We start from the raw sequence: 16044 nt of genomic DNA, 5'->3' as shown, positions 1-16044 counted from the left end.
GTCCGTCAGCCCCCACAACCTACAGAGAACAGTCCTCCGTCAGCCCCCACATCCTACAAGGCACAGCTCTCTGTCAGCCCCCACAGCCTACAGGGCATGGCCCTCTGTCAGCCCCTTCTATGAGCAGCTGCTGCAGAGCTGAGAAATGGATGGAAGCAACCATGAAGCTGGAGATCCAGTGCTAGGGGCTGCCTGGGCAGCATGCAAGCCTGAAGTGGGGACTTCCTTGCAGGAGAGCTGCCAAGATGCAAATCTAAAGGAGACCATGGAACTGAGTAAGACAAGGGCATTGCTTAAAATGTGGACAGAGGCAATAACAATACCAATGGGAAGGGAGATCGGCTACTGCAGAATCTGCTCCCGTGTCCATGATGTTGGGCCGTGCTACGTCCTGTCCCCAACCAATTGTCCCAGCATGTATCCCTCTGGGACACTGTGCTCAGTCTCCTCCCACCCCCTGAGCTCGGCTGGAGGGGCCAAGGCTCAGCATCTCTCCATCTCAGAGCCCTAGATACAAGGGATGTAATACATAGTATAGTCGATTAACCAATTAAGCAATAAGCAAAAGCTTATAGGTTAATGCTATAGACTACACACATTTCCCTCCCCTCCACTGGCCAGTAAATTTAGCAGCTCAGCTCATTCCTGACTAGCGACAGGTCTGGGACCTACCCCGCTGCAGCTCTGCATTTAAAGTGTATTAGGAGCCAGGCAGACAAGCAGCCTGGCTCAGTCCTGGCCCGCACCGGATCCGGGACCTACCCCTGCTGTGGCTCTACATTTGACGTGTATTAGGAACCACGTGGGCAGGCAGCCAAGCTCATTTTCGCCTCACACCAGGTGCAGGAGCTCAGACGTCCCCTAGACAGGGGCTGTTGCCATCCTGTGCTGCTGCCTCTTTAGCAGAGGCAGCAGCATTGGGCGACAGGCAGCCAGTCCACAAGGGGAGCTTGGCTCCTCAGGAGCAAGGCCAGAGCGCACCAGCTGCCGGCCCCACCCCCGGGGACTATAGACTAGTCGACTAACCAATAAGAATTCATGAGGTTACTCGACTGTTCAATTAACCGATATTTAACATCCCTGCTAGATACCACGGGCCGGATGTGCCATTCCCCTGTTGCCATCTGCAGGGCTGGTAGAAATTTGTAGCCTCTTTGCACTGGTGGAAACAGCTGCCCAATCAGGTGTTTCCCCAGCTCAGTCCTGTAAGTCCAGCTCCCAAATGGCCAGGGGTCAGCCGGTGCCACCAGACATCTGTGCTTAAACCCCCACTGCTCCCTTTAGCCCCTGAAGGACACCGTTCTGCACATGGAATGCTCAAAGCCTTGCTAGGGACACGGGGAGAGGAATAGCAGCAGCTGTGCAACACATCATAAGATGCAATCCTGGTCCCCCTCTCCTTATCTGCCACTCACCCCTTGCCAGGTGGGTCTGGCAGCCTCACAGGCAGCCATGAAAGTAAATTAGCATTTCTTACAGGGACTGTCCTATTGCAACCCGGGTTCCTGCCAGCTCTTTAAATAGCTCCCTGCTGGCTTTTGCCGGTGCTGCACAACAGGGTGCACCCGCTTACTTTCACCTCTGCTCTCAGGTAACATTCAGAGCCACTGCACAGCTTTCTAAAGACAACTCCTTAACCCTGAGCCCCTCCCAGCTCCCCAGATGACTCCATAGGTTTCCAATCCAGATATTCTTTCAACGCACTCCCCAAGTCAAAGGAAGGGTAGCCTGAGGCCGGGAGACCCATGGCATCACTAGGGCGATTCCAGTACTTGCACGTTTTTAAAACAATAATTTAAAGTAACATAATGCGTTGTTGTCAGGCAGGTTTGAGCCACACTGGATCCACCTCCCCGGCTTAAAACTCAGACAGGATGAATCCTCCAGCATCTCAAATGCTGGGAAGGTGGGTTTTCTTTGCAAATCCAGGGCATTGTTGCAGGCAAATAGTAAATACAAACAATTTTAGTGGGTCACCCCCGGTTATGTGTCAGGCTCCCTTTGTAACAAGAATGGTTTGTGCATGCTCACCCACACACACCTGTGCATCCCTCACTATACCTCATCCCATCCAGCTACCCTTCCGCTGTGCCGCACCTTACTCCAGGGCAGCTACAGACTATGGTGCTCTGTAGCATCAGACAAAGCCCTGGCTGGGTTGACCTAGTTGGGATTGGTCCTGCCTAGAGCAGGAAGCTGGACTTGATGACCTCCTGAGGTCTCTTCCAGCTCTATGGTTCTATGATTCTATGATCAGTAGCTCACGTCTGGTACAAGCTTCCTATTGGAGTTCTGACTCACAGCAAAACACCCACCCAGGAGCCCTGCTGAAAGGCAAATCAGTCTGCTCCCAAAGGACCCCTGGAACCAGGTTCTGTTCTCAGGGTCACACTGTAAATCAGGGTCACCTGCACTATTCCCTGTCCCTGCATAGTCCAAAGGCAACCACACCTCAGGCTAGCCAGGCCTGGCACTGTGGCTGGTCCCTGTGACCTTGCTCTGGAGCCCCAGAACAGCTCTCTCCAAGCACCCTGGTAGCTCTGCTGTCCTTCAGGGTCATGCAGGATGCCCAGACCAAGAGGTAGAGCCCTGCAAATCCATGGATATCCACTTTATATCGGCCACTCATTTTTGCAGATGTGGATACAAAATTTTGTACCTGTGCAGGGCTCTCCCGAGGGGCAATGTCTGCTCTGCACAGGGTCTCCCAGGCTGGAACAATTTGATCTCTGAGTAATTTGGAAACCAGCAATAAACTGGAGAAGAAACTGGTTTGTTCTTCTCAGGTGGCTTAGGAGAGAGAAGCCTGTGGGATGGGTGTGGAGGCCTCTGAAGTGACTCAGCTTGCACCAGGGCGGCTGTGAATGGAGGGTGAAGCCAAAAATCTCAGCCAGTCCTCTTAGGCTTTCAGGCCCAGATACCTGCCAGTCCAGGGTCCAAAGTCCAACCCATTCAGGATCAAAGCAGAGGACAAATCACACAGCTGACTCATTCTGCCTGCTTGAAGAAAAGGCCCCAGTGGGTTGGGTGCCTCACCCTCCTCTCTTTTCTCCCCACCACATGCTGCCTCACCTCACAGCTGCTGTCCTCCCCTCCCCGTAGGCCATGCCCCTGGGTTCTGCTCTGTGATGTGCTTTCCAAGCATTATGCAAAGCCTGGTGCCACAGCACTGGGAGCGCTGAGGAGGGGAAGGGCAACTCCATGTCATGGCAACTCTTTCTGCCGATGGCAGGGAAAAGGTTGTGGATTCCCTGCGCCCCCAGCAGAGACCACAGGAGATTTCCCCGGGGAGATGAGCATGAAGGCCTTTGGCCAGGGTAATACTGGGAGCACCAACGTGTGAGAGTTCACAGACCTTTGTCCATCTCCCACTAGGGGACTCAGCGCTAGCAAAGGCTTAGCTAGCTCCACAAGGGGAAGGTTTCAAGCGAGCACAGCAGGGCCCGCCCCTCCAGCCTGGCAAAGGGAACCCCTGCAGCCGTCCTGTACAGCAATGCCAGCCACGTGGCCCCCGAGCTGATGCTGCTATTCTCAGGTTCCCCACATGTTTCAGCTCTCGATATTTTTAGATGCATCTGCCCTACACACAGGCCTTCTGCTGGGCTCATGCTCCACGAGGAGACCATTATTCCTCCCCTCGGCAAACAAACGCAACCCACGGGCTGTGAAACAAACCACTGCGCCTGAGTCTTGTTGGGGCTTTGCAAAGGTGCCCTCCAGCTGCAGCTCCCTAGCTCCCCACACACGCACTGGGGCATGCTGCAGTCCCTCTGCCTCACAGGAAAGGTGACAAAGTCTCAGCCCCTAAATCCTGGCCTCCAGCCCTGCTCCTTTGCCCGCCTGTTGCACATGTCAGACATTTCAGCTCCTCCTCCCACACATCCCAGCCCCTACAGAACCACACAAGGGACTGCCTTTATTTCCATGCTGGGCTGTGAATACTCAGCTTCTGAAGAATCCTCTTGTGTCCCATGCAAAAGGAAGGGTCCCAAGCAAACCAACAGCAGCCAGGCAGCTGGGGTGCTAAGCCCATTGCGTGTGCTGACCCAGGCTGTTCCCCTATTGGTCTGCCCCCTGCACCACTTCGTATTCAGGTTTGAGCTCTGTCGGGAAGGGACCGTCCTTGGCCCGTGTTCATCCAGTGCCTAACAATGGCGGGGGGAGGCTGGCTCCAAGTGCCTCCAACACTCACCCTGCAGAAGAAATCTCCAGCAACGTGAGGCTGAAAGCAGGAAAATGCTTCAGTGACCAGGTCTGCCTTAGCCTCCAATTTCCAGCGGAGAGCAAATGGGCAGGGAAGGGACTGCGATCCTTCGCTCCCAGGGAAAGCGCTGCCCCAGTAGGACAGTTGCAGTTCTTGATGGCTCCCTGTTAGGGCCAGGTAGGTCCCTTGGGATTCCTTCTGAACAGCAAAGGACAGGTCTGAAGCACAGAGTTCCTCGCCTCCAGATTCAAAGGCAGCCAGCACAGAACTTGAGAGCAGGAGCAGGGAACATACCCTGGTGTCTCCAGTCGCGTGGCAGCAACTGGGAGAAGCAGCAGCATGCAGCAAAGCTAGGAAGCTCTGGGCCTAGGGAGACTTAACCTGTCATCCTTTACTGTGCCCAGACCACAAAGAAGCTGGGACCTTCCTGCAGGCACCCCTCACCCGGGTCATTACTCCTCTCTGCATTGCAAGGTTGGGTCTGAGATGGCTCGGAGAGTGCAGGCTGCACGGTCCCATTCTGCGCTCACGCAGTGGTGCACACATGAGCTCAGTCCAGCCACTTCTTGGCTTTGGGGTGTCAGCCCCAGGGCCAGCTGCACCCCAGGACATGACAACCCTCACTCCTCCATGCCTTTGGAAAGAGGGAGCAGCTTGTGGCTGAGCTGCTGCACAGCACAGCTTTGCACACCTAGACAACTGCCCTACCCTGCCCCAGAGGCAATTGCATTTCCCAGCTGGCTGATGTAATCCCTCTGGATCCATCTGCAAAGAGCTGGCTTCACAGCTGGTTCAGGGTAAATAAGAGAAGCTGCTGCTAGGCCCCTGTAATCCCTGCTTCGGGGGTTTCCTCCAGACTTCAGTGATCCTTAAGGGCCTCTCCTCAGCATCTCCACAGGCCTGCTACAGTAGCCAGGTCACTACACCAATTTGCTCCAGCCACTCTGAGACAACCATCCCCCTGCTTCAAGGGAAGAGCTGAACACTGCTCCCAGACAAGGGGATAACCAATGATCACAGGTCACCAGTCAGTCCCAGGCCCAGGCGAACCGCACAAGGGACAGTCTTCATTTCCATGCTGGGCTGTGGATGTTCAGCTTCCGAAGAACCCCCCTGTGTCCCATGCAAAAGGAAGGGTCCCAAGCAAACCCAGCAGCAGCCAGTCAGCTGGGGTGCTAAGACCCAAGCCGTTCCCCCACTGGGGCTCCAATCTGCAATCAGAAAGAGACCCCAGGGGGCCACCTCCAGAGCTCCAGCTGCCATCCCCATCCAAATCACCCCTGGAGAGGGAGGACTGAGACTGGAGGCAGAGCAGAGTCAGGCGTCCAGGGCACACAGAGTGTGGGGGCAACAGCACTAATCCCTGTAGGCCCACGGGACACTGGCAGTCACTGTGGTGTACACAGAGACGACAGCCTGGCGCGATGCCAAGCCTCCACTCGGGACACAAAGGGAAGATCTGCTGAGCGAAGCTGGGGCTACAGTGGCAACTAATCTCGGAAAATCCATGGCCAGCACACAATCAGCCCCCGCGGTGACCTTTGCCAGCCTGGGTGGAGACCGAGCACAGATTTCATAGGCTGTGAGGCAGACTCCAAGTTCAGCAGCGAGCCACAAGTGCGTCCCCTCTGCTCCAGCACCAAGAAACCTTCAGCCTGAAATACGACTGTGTCCCCTCTGCTCCAGCGCAGCACTGGGCAGCTCCAGTCCCAGACACGACTGGGACCCCTCTCTCCAGCGCAGCACCCGGGACCCTCCTGTGCCAAGACATGGCAGCACCTCCTCCGTTGTGATGCACACACTGCTAACCACGTTCTACACACCTTGAGACCTTTAGATCAAGGATCTGTGGGTTTCACTCTTCCTGTGCTCAGGCTTTGAATGCAGAAGTCCCCAGGCGGCAGCTCTGGGGCAGCAGAACACATGTTGGGCTGTCCACATAACTGCCAGGTAGCTCCAGTCAACCCCTGGGCCTCTAGCTCTGCACTCCCTGGCTGCCCCACTGAGGAGCTGGGAATCCTGCAAAGCTGGATGTATTAGCCCAGACTCCAGACTGGTTCCTGTGCACACAGCCAGCAGCCACCACCCACCCCGGGAGCTACTCTCGGCTGGGAAAGAGAAAGTCTCAAAAACTCACTGAGGAAGATTCCTGCTTGCCCAAATCCTCTCATGCAGTCCCTTCAGGCTGAGCCTTGCCAGCCTGTGGGGAAATGGCGGAGCTGGCCCTTCAGCTAGAGAGTCCTGAGTTGCAGCGCATTCAGCAACCATCTCAACAGGCGTATTCCTGCAGGCAGGTATCCCAGAGCTAACCATTCACCAGCTGGGCCTACACCACACTCACCCTGGGACTTCGTCAACATCACAGATCCAGCATGGAGCCCTCCCCCCTACGTCAATACCCAGCCAGGCCAGGGCACCAGGGCAGGGACCCAGCACAAAGGCCACCCTACGGCAGCAGTAGCCTGCAGTTGCCAGGCACCCACCAAGCCCTGCAGCTGCTGCACCACTTGCCAGAGGAGAGGCTGAAGAGGCACAGGATGTGCTCATGCCCCCCTCCACTGCCCAGCTGAACCTATAGGGATGTGACACCATGTGGCCACCCTAAGCAAGGACATAGGTGCTGCAGTGGTAGCAAGTGGCCGGTGACCCTCCCATGCCCCTGTTGTGGCTGCAGTGCCACAGTCTGTACTAGCATGATGGCCCATGGCATCACCAACCCAGACACCCATGGGCCTGTTCTGGTCTCCCTTCCCCCTCTGTCTCTGATCTGGGGGGAATGGCATTAGCACAGCTCAGGATGCTACTCCTCCGGCAGGGTCGCTCTGCTTCATACCGGCTTAATTGGACATGGCAGCAAACACAGATCAACAGCTACTGCAGCCAGTCCTTCTCCCCAGAGTGTTCCTCCAGCTACATCCGGGTGATCACATGACATCACACCCAACCACTCGGGTACACAGGTGCACACACACATCCCTGCACAGATGCACACCCACACAGACCGAGGGACTGAGCATGCACATGCAGAGATAGCTGTAAATGTGTGCACAAACACAGATGTACATGCGCACACAGAGACAGAGGTATGCCCTCTCACACACATGCACATACAGACACAAACACGCATTGCACACTCACACACACAGGCAAGCACACAACCACACACAGAGATGTATGCGCCCACCCATACACAGATATGCATGGGCGTGTGCACAAATGTATGTGTCTGCATACAAAGGTCAGGTGTACACACACGCAGATCGATATGCGCGCGCACACGCACACACACACACACTCACACAGCTGGGTACAAGCAGGAAATTAAGACCAAGCCCAGGACTGAGGAGAAAGCCTGGAGAAGAAGGCAGTGAAGAAGCTGTTTCTGGTGTTGAGGAAAGAGCCAGGGATGATGATGCTCTGACCCTATGGAACCGCCCTACGTGGTAGCAAGCAGAGGGGAGCAGCTGCCTTTGCCCACCAATGACACAGTTCTCGCTCTGCTGTCCACCAACGCTGGCAGGCTGTTGTGGGGTCCGCTCCCGCCCAGCCCCTCCGCGGCGCATGAGAAAGTCCTTCTGAGCTCTTTGCCCAGCCTCCTGCCGACTTCACACATCTGCTTTCATGCGCGACTGCGAGGGGCTCTGGGCTGCGGGCAACATGCCGCTTTGCTCTCGGTCTGGGACTGGTCTCCGTGAACAAGTGGGTGTCTGTGTTCTCCAGGGACATGCTGCTCTTGCCAATCAGTGCCGGGAGTGGCAGGGGGCTGCGTGGGAGGCGGAGCAGCAGCCCTCACCAGAGCCCTTGGAACAACGCCACGTCCCTGGCGAGTTAAATAACAGCCAACCAGAAAGTCACATGGCTGCCTTCGAAATCCAGTTACCGACCTAGCCCAGCACATTGGCTGCAACCACATCAGCCGCTGGATCACGAGGCACCCTCAGAGTTTCAATCTCTCTTTCTGTGTCCCCATATAGACCCACCCACCCGTCCTCATTACATGCCCATCTAGCCCTCTATCCCATTCCACCCCCTCAACATATCCATCCATCCAGGCATCCCCACACAGCTCGCTCTCCAGGGGGTTTATTCCACTGCCCACCCCGCTATGATAAGAGCATGTGCCATATAAAATCAATAGTGGGCTTCATGGACTCTCTGGAGAGAAGGGCTGGGCCAGTGGGGAAGGGCGCTCCACTCTCTGCTCCACAAACAGGCTGACCGTGTGACTGTAGCCAGCTGGCTCTCTCAGGGCCTGGGCTCCCACTGCCAATGGGAAGAACAGATGGCCCTGCCCCTTAGGGGTGTGTGAGGATACAGTGTCACCCAGACACTAGAGGGATGGGCACGTCTCTAAGGGCGTCTCTCTTGGGGGGGATATTCAGCCTAGTTATGATGGATTTTTCTGCATTTCGAGCAAATGGGAAAGTGAGGACAAAACAGCAGGGTGAAGAATCAGCAACAGGGGACCAGGCCCTGGCTGTCAAAGAGAAGGGATCGTCCGGGTAGCAGAAAGGAGTCCGAGAGAGAATTCATCCAGTGCACAAACATCAAGTGCATCATGCCCACAGGCCAGTACCAATGCAGCCAGCTTCCTGTTTCACAGAGGGGCACAGACAGGGGAGCCAACAGAATTGCCAGACCCCGGGCAAGGTGGGGGGGGGGCACTGCTCCGTGCCTCCAGAAGGGGCAGGGTCTCGAGCAGAAGGGACAGGGTAGGGGCTGAGCAGCCTTCAGCATCGCATGGATTGAGCTGTGCCTCCTGAAGGCAGCCCTCAGTGCTGCCCCGCGCACGCCATGCCGGGCTCCAACTGCAATTTAAAGGGCCCAGGGCTCCGGTCACCACAGTAGCGGCGGCAACAGGGAGCTCCAGGCCCTTTTGCATTGCCAGGCCCCAGAATAGCTGCCCCCTTTGCCCCTCCCTGTCAGCGGGCCTAGGCACAGAGCACAGGCTGGTGGGGCAGGCTAACAGTTCTGGCAGCTGCATGCAGGGCAGGGTCACTGGGTGCCCCTTCTAAACAGCTGGCACGGTGGGAACTGGAGGAGGACGCACTATGCAGAGGTCCTGTGGGGAGGGTGCTGGCCACAGAGAGTGACCACTGACCAGGGGCCTTGCTGGGCCTCAGCTTCTCCTTGGCCTCTTGGTTACCTCCCTCCTGAGCTAGGACCTGGGAGTCAGAGACCACTGGGAATGGGGAGGATGCTGAGCCAGCCCGACAGCTAACTCACAACTGGTTCCCCAAGCACATAAGATAAAGAGGTTCCCCATTCACCCTGACACACACTCCAAACCCCCTCTCCCTCTACCCCAAACACCGCACCCCAAACTCCACGTACGCACACCCCAGACCCTGCCACACACCCTGAATCCTTAGCAACACCCGCTGCAAATCTCTATGCACTCCACAAACACACACTCCTCTAACCACTCCCCTCCCTCACAAACACCACTGCCAACTCCCTACATACAAATACCACCAGTTTGCCACTCCTTGCACACACACACACGCACACACATACTACTGCGATGGTCATTTATATAAGAATTTAGACAACACACACTCATGCTGTGGTGACAGAGGCTTAGATAAGAACCTGGCTACACACACGCACACACACACATGCATTTACTTTATTGTGCTAACTGGTTGCAGCTTGTCTCCCGTTTTAATGACAAACTCTCCAGGGCAGGGAACAGAGTTTTATTTCATTTGTCTGTGTAACACCCCATGAGCTTCTGGGTGCTACAGAAACCACAGTAATTGCTCCTGGGGCTGGCTCTTCCCACAGTGCCCAGCCATTTACCTAACCATGTTACAACACTAGGGCAGGCCCACGCAGAGAGAGTCGTGCAATATGAATATGAAGCAGCAAGGGAGTGTGGCCCTGCCTGTCCCAAATAAGTTCCCAGAATCAGAGAGTGGAGGGGGGCGGGGGCGGGGGCGGGATGGGACAGGACAGCTGGCTCCTCCCAACCCTCTCCTGTGCCCCATGCTCCACCCTGTATGTCATTCCCACTGGCAAGTTTGCTTGGAAGCGCAATGGGCACAAGGCAGCACAATATGCCATGGGACAGACTGTGGAAGCTATCTGGCTTTCACAACCTCTGAACAAAGACTCCATTGTCCTGTGGTGTTGGGACAGTCTGTGTAGTGGGCAGACAGAGAGCCACTAAACCAAACTGCGAGCCCTGGATATGATGGAAACCACTTCCAGCCCGGGGGAACCCCCCTAATTCCAGCACCTAGGCCATCATCTCACACAACTCCTCTGATACTCTGCCCCAGCACCATGGCCTTGCCAAGAGCCCTGTGACTGGACAAACTGCCCGATTGCATCACCCAGACAGTTCAAATATGTATCTAGACAAGCCATGGGCTCTTTGTCCCAAGGAGAGAGGATTTACAGAAACTTTCCGTTGCAAACATAGGCAGGGCGTGGTCCTGGACCTTCCCTGAGGCAAGCGAGCTCTTCTCCTCAGCATAGCCTCATGGTGGACAGGCAGGAACCCTCACAGAGAATCCAGCTGGGGAATGGTCCCAGGGTGGCACTGACTGCACATGCTGCCCCTCGGGCTCTACATCCTCCCCTGCAGGAGTTGCTGCTCTTTGCAGGAGGGGAAGAAGGCAGTCAGAGTGGAACTGCAGCACTTTCTGAACAGCCAGGACATGGTCTAATGCCAGTAGGAGGGGTGGGAAGAGACACAGGCTGCCCTCTGCCTCCATCAGTTTGCCCCACGTATCAAGGGGGCACAGGGATAGCTAAGCCATCTTGACTCTTGCAAACAACAAGCACAAGATTTAAAAAGTTGCTATCCAAGTTCCTCTGTAAATAGGTGTATTGCCTAATAATAGCACTAAAGAGCTGCAAGGGGATCATGGAAACCTATTGTAACTTCTAGCAACCTTGCCCCGCCTTCCCCCACACATTCACACACACAGCCCGGCCAGCTCTCAGGCCTCCTGACACTTTGCAAACAGCCTCAGTGTCACAAGACCCCAAGGAACAGGCCAGCTCCTTTACAGAGGATGAGATGCCCAGCTGGAGGAGGGACCCTGAGCTGCTCAGAGAACTGTCTTGGAGACTTCAGGCCACAAGTCAAGCTTCTCTGCACCATCCTCCACCCCACTGCTCTCTGCACCTCTCAGTGCCCCCTTCTGCTAATCCCCTCTGTGCTCCTAGACCCCATCTCAGCACCAACACCCTAATCCGTGTCCTCTGGGAAAAGCAGCCCTAGTGCTTGTAATAAAAATAACATCTCTCTAGCCCCTTGCACTCACAAGCTTAATGGCACTTTATGACTCTTAACTACACCTTATTCATCCCAGCTGGTGAGCTGGTGCAGAGCTGTCGCACAAGGGCCAAAGTAAGGCACAGAGCAGTTGATATATTTTGGAACAGAACCCAAGAGTCCAGATTTCCAGGCTCATGATCTAACCACTGGGTACCACTCCCCTCCCCAGCTGAGAATGGAATCCAGGACTCCTGACTCCTGCTCTAACTTGTTACACTCCACTCCCAGAGCTGGGGAAAGAACGCAGGAATCCTGTCTCTCAGCCTGACTGGAATCCATTAGGCTCCTCTCCCCTCCCAAATACACGGGTGTTCACAAGGTCTGCCGTCACATCTCCTCAAGCCTCAAGAGCTTGTCATTTTATAAACTCCTACATTTCCAAACCCACAGGTGCCATCCTGCTCATCCAATCTGACCTCAATAGGCCAGGCCAAAGAATCCCACCCAGTAATCTCACCCTCCAGGGAATGGTTCCTCCAGCAAGGGCAGCCTCCCCACAACGAATGAGAGCTGAAATATAAATCATCACTTGGCACTTAGGCAACCCAGCCGACAACCCACAGGGACCACGGCACCAGCCCCTGAAGTCCTGCCCTGCGCAGAGCTCTCCATGTAACTCACACATAAGTCCTTCTGTCTCAGATACCTCCACTTTGTCCCCTGCTCATCTCCAGTTTCCCAGCTGTCCAAGTACAAACTGATTCCAGATTTCCAAAGAGAACTCTCTGCACAGAAAACAGGTCCCTGTGAATTGAATGTGGAGCTCGCTACCAGCCAGTCTGGGCCCTTTGCCACAGGAAACATGGAGTTAATCTCAAGTGTCAACAGCAGTCAAATAAACTTTTGTAGTGAGTTGAGCCCAAAACAAGCTGCCACGCTGGGAAGCGCATAACAGGAGGGGGATGGGTCTTTCTCTCCCTGCGGGTGGGACACAAGGGGACTGACCCTTCTATCAAGAGCTGGGTCATTGTCCAAGAAGGAACTGTCAGAGCCCTGGGCATTGTAGGGCTGCGCCAAGGCAACGCAAACTTCTCCAAAGTAGTGGAGAAGGTGCCACACCCTAAGCGCAATTAAGTGCAGTGCCTGAGCTACCCACTAGCCCGCAGCGCCAGGAAGCCAGCGACATGGGGCTTGCCAGTGCCCTGCAGGCTTTCGTACCCCCCAGCAACGCGAGTTCTCCAGCCCAGCTCCAAGCTCCCCAACGGCGCCATGCACTCCAGCTTAGGGTGGGGCAGATGCATATTATAAAATGGGGGAGCTTTGCTCCCAGACCCTTGCAGGGACACAGTTTTTCCTCCACCTCTGCCCCCCCCCCCCCAGCTGAGTTGTGCGCACCCCCAGTGCCTCTCACAGGCCTGCCACTGGCGACGCCTGGTTTGAATTAGTCACTCTTTCCAACCACCACATTCCACAGGCGGCTGGAGCAGGTCCAATGGGGGGGGGTCCCCACTGTAGGGCGAGGGGGGCTAGGGACAGCTCCAGCACTGCAGCTGCCTGTCCGCTCAGCAAAACTCCCCAGAGCAGATCCCAGGCTCTGGACTCTAGCCCCCTGCCAAACTGACCCCAGCCCCAGCCTGGAGCAAGGGAAACTTCAACACACTCGGTATGGAACAGCCACCACCTACTCACACTCTGCGTACAATCCCTGCCTGTCCACACCCTATATAACCGCCATGCAAGCACGTCCCATATGCCTCCCTGCCTTCATACACCCGTATACAACCCCCCGCTGCACAACCCCTCCATACACCCCATATATACACAACCCCTCCTATGTACACACACCCCATATGCACCTCTGCCTACATACACCTCATATACGCACACACACACACCCTATGCATGCCCCATATACAGCCCCGCCTATATACACCCCATAGAGACACATCAGTACAATGCGTATAGGCACCTCATAAACAACCCCACCTACATACACACTCCCCAGACACAAGCGCACAGCCATGCGTATTCCCCAACACACAACAGCCCCAGCCCCTCCCTCACACATCCGCTAACCCACCCACCCCCAGAACCCCCGGGGCTCTCAGCCCCCGACCCCTGCCCGGCGCGCGTGAAGGCTGCAGCTCGGCGGGACGCTGCGCAAGGCGCGCGCGAAGCTCGGAGCCGGAGCAGGGCGGAGGCAGAAAGTTCCGCCGGTCCGGCCCAGCCGCAGGGTCGGTGCCAGGGGCGGGTCCCCGCGGGGCGCGCCCGGTCCCTACCTGCGGGTCAGTGGCTCTCAGCTTCCCGGCACAGCCATGCCCGGCGGCCCCGGTCCTGCCCAGCTCCGAGCCCGCTCCGGATTCCTGGCGGCGGTGACTACTCCCTGGCACGCAGGGTCCGGTCCTGTCCCGGCGGCGGAGCGCACCAAGTGGACGGCTCGCGACGCAGGGCAGGGCTCTTGTAACTCAGCCCGGGCTGGGTGTGTCTCTCCCCTTCCCAGCGCCGCGCTGGGGGGAGGGAGGGACCAAGAGCAGAGCCAGCCTCGAGCGGAGCGAGCGAGTCACCCTGCCGGGCCGGGCCGCGCGCGGAATCCTCGCCGCGGCCGGGGGCGCACGCCCCTGACAGACCTCCCAGCCGCGCCCTGGCCATGGCACCCCCTGCTCGGCCCCGGGCGGAGCCCCTCGACGGCCAGAGATGCGCCCACCTCCCTAGAACTCCCCTGCTGGGGGCCCAGGCGTGACCCCCCCAAACCACAGCCCGCTGGGCGAGAGGGTTAAACTTGTGCCCCCCCCCTTCCTGGCCTGTGGGCTCCACCTCCCCAGCTGAAGCAGCATAAAAACTGGCTGTGCCTCTCCCTGCCTAGGTCTGGGCACCCATCAGCCTGAGCTCTGGGCTGGCTGGGGAGCTGCTCAGGGAGACCCACAAAAGGGGTAGAGAGGGATCCAGGCAAGGTCAGCTCTGTGCATGTATCCTGCACCCTGTGGCTGCAATGGAGAAAGGGGGCTGCTAACCTGCTATGAGATAGCAACAGGAATCAGCCTCAGGATGCAAGTGGATCCCTCTGCTTGAGCACAGGCAGATCTCCCTGCAACCTGGGAAACTGTCCCCCTCCCAGACACCCGGGAATCTGGAGCCTCCAGACACGACTGTATCCCCTCCGCTCCAGCACAGCACCTGGGAACCTGGAGCCCCCAGACACGACTGCATCCCCTCTGCTCCAGCACAGCACCTGGGAACCTGGAGCCCCCAGACACGACTGCATCCCCTCTGCTCCAGCACAGCACCTGGGAACCTGGAGCCCCCAGACACGACTGCATCCCCTCTGTTCCAGCACAGCACCTGGGAACCTGGAGCCCCCAGGCACGACTGCATCTCCTCTGTTCCAGCACAGCACCTGGGAACCTGGAGCCCCCAGGCACGACTGCATCCTTTCTGCTCTAGCACAGCCCTCAGGAGCCTGGAGCCCCGGACATGACTGCATCCCCTCTGCTCCAGTGTGGCACCCAGGAACTTGGAGCCCCCAGACACAACTCCATTCCCTCTGCTCCAGCACAGCACCTGGGAACCTCTCACCCCAAGATGTGACTGCATCTCAGTATTATAATGTGGTTTCCAAACAAAGGAATATTCCTTCAAAATAACAGGGCACCCAGGGTGTGTCTAGACTACATGCCTCCGTCGACGGAGGCATGTAGATTAGCCAGATCGGCAGAGGGAAATGAAGCCGCGATTAAAATAATCGCGGCTTCATTTAAATTTAAATGGCTGCCCCGCTCTGCCGATCAGCTGTTTGTTGGCAGATTGGGGCAGTCTGGACATGCCGCGCCGACAAAGAAGCCTTTCTTGATCGGCACAGGTAAACCTGGTTTCACGAGGCATACCTGTGCCGATCAAGAAAGGCTTCTTTGTCGGCGCGGCGCGTCCAGACTGCCCCGATCTGCCGACAAACAGGTGATCGGCAGAGCGGGGCAGCCATTTAAATTTAAATGAAGCCGCAATTGTTTTAATCGCGGCTTCATTTCTCTCTGCCGATCTGGCTAATCTACATGCCTCCGTCGATGGAGGCATGTAGTCTAGACACATCCCCAGTGTGTGTGTCTTCCATCCTACTATGTTTTTTGTATTTGAAACATGACTTTGAAGGCTTCTGCTCTCATTCAGGCCCAGGACCTGATTAGGGCCTTAAATGTCCCAGTAATCGTCCTGGAGTATGGCATGTACCAAAGTCAGCTCTTCTGTGCTGCAGCTTCTCTGTCGACTTCTCTAAGAAGCCCATTTTCTCCTCCCCCCACTTTCCTGTTTCCCATCTGCTTCCACATGCTTTCCCCACTCCCCTCTCCCTGCTGTCAATGAGGTGAAGACTTTTGCTAAGTCTTGCTAATGAGGACTTCCAAAATGAACAATCAGGGGTGTCCCATGAGCCGGGCAGCGTACATGCCTGGAGATCAGGAAGATGTTCCCGTGTTATAGCCATTGCACGAAACTGGCAACAAACAATCTTTTTATGTCAACCTAGGTACATACCCAGTAACTGTCTCTATTGCACCTGACCCCCCTCCCAGCTCCCTCCACAGAGCTGACAGAGAACTGACTTGCTCCAAAGCACACA

The 16044-nt window shown here is 56.4% G+C and overlaps 1 protein-coding gene across 1 annotated transcript in view; it reads right to left on the bottom strand.

Annotated features, from left to right (window-relative positions):
- The window catches only part of AHNAK (AHNAK nucleoprotein), a 36267-nt gene extending 22367 nt beyond the window's left edge, over positions 1 to 13900 (bottom strand). The window contains exon 1 of the mRNA XM_075939321.1: positions 13715 to 13900. The gene's annotated coding sequence lies outside the window, so the exon portion shown is untranslated. The remainder of the gene's footprint in view (positions 1 to 13714) is intronic.
- Between the last annotated feature and the right edge of the window lie 2144 nt (positions 13901 to 16044).

The sequence above is a fragment of the Pelodiscus sinensis genome, chromosome 11 (genome assembly GCF_049634645.1).
Source record: "Pelodiscus sinensis isolate JC-2024 chromosome 11, ASM4963464v1, whole genome shotgun sequence".
Taxonomy (NCBI): domain Eukaryota; kingdom Metazoa; phylum Chordata; order Testudines; family Trionychidae; genus Pelodiscus; species Pelodiscus sinensis.
Note: the sequence above shows the minus strand (reverse complement) of the source record. Positions and strands in the feature narration are given on the sequence as shown.